Raw genomic sequence first — 865 nt, 5'->3', positions numbered from 1 at the left:
ATTAACAAGAAAAGAAAAAAAAAAACAAAAAAAAAAAAAAAAAAAAAAAAAAACAAACAAACTCAAAAAACAAACCCGTAAACTCATGACAAAGTGAAAAGGAACGGAATATTTATTTCAACTTTTTATGAGTATTTTTGCAGGCAAGCAAAAAATTAACAAGAAAAAAAAACAACTAAAATTTAAAAAGCACACAAAAACAAAACAAAATAAAACAAACAAAAAAGAAAACAAAAAAATAAAACACAATTTTTTTTTTAATTAAAAAAATAATAATCAAAATTTGAAACCTAGAAAAGTTTGGCATTTTTTTTCACACCATTTGACATTTTTCTATGACATTATTTTGGCATACTAAAAAATAAAATCTGGCATTCCCAACTCTATCTCGTCGATCCGTGCGAACAAAGTTATAAAATGTTGTAGCAAGTTTGAGACTGTGACTGTCCTCAATTCACGTCTGGACACGTTTTCTGTTCGAATCGAATCGTAAGGATTTTAAACAAGTTTCTTCAAAACGTTGTGAACTGTGAACAACAACATGTGTGAATGTTTAAAACGTTGAAGCAGCGTGTTATCATTTCAGTTATAGAATTGGATTTCTCACGAATACAACTGTGGATTTGTACATGTTGATGAATAAATAAATAAATTTTAATGTGTTTTTTGATAACCACGCTTTCTTACCTTTTGCCGACTCAATTCAAATCTGTTTGAATTTTTCTACAATAACGGTTAACGGGATTTCCCAGTGTTTCGTTCTATTCTTATCCATGAGTAATAAAGACTTAGAACTCACATCATTCACTCAATGTGGGATATTGTCGCCTAGATTTTGCCTAAGCTGCTTTTGTTGTGAGCAGTC

General features: G+C 29.2%; 1 protein-coding gene across 1 annotated transcript in view; it reads left to right on the top strand.

Annotated features, from left to right (window-relative positions):
• The first annotated feature begins 508 nt into the window (after positions 1-508).
• LOC144978901 (uncharacterized) overlaps positions 509-865 on the top strand; it is a 5,572-nt gene continuing 5,215 nt past the window's right edge. The window contains exon 1 of the mRNA XM_078925501.1: positions 509-865. This exon is cut by the window's right edge and continues 29 nt beyond it. The gene's annotated coding sequence lies outside the window, so the exon portion shown is untranslated.

Source organism: Berghia stephanieae, chromosome 8, assembly GCF_034508935.2.
Source record: "Berghia stephanieae isolate SIO BIC M18660-M18661 chromosome 8, UCSD_Bste_1.3, whole genome shotgun sequence".
Classification (NCBI taxonomy): Eukaryota; Metazoa; Mollusca; class Gastropoda; order Nudibranchia; family Aeolidiidae; genus Berghia; species Berghia stephanieae.
This window is presented reverse-complemented; position numbering and strand designations above follow the sequence as displayed.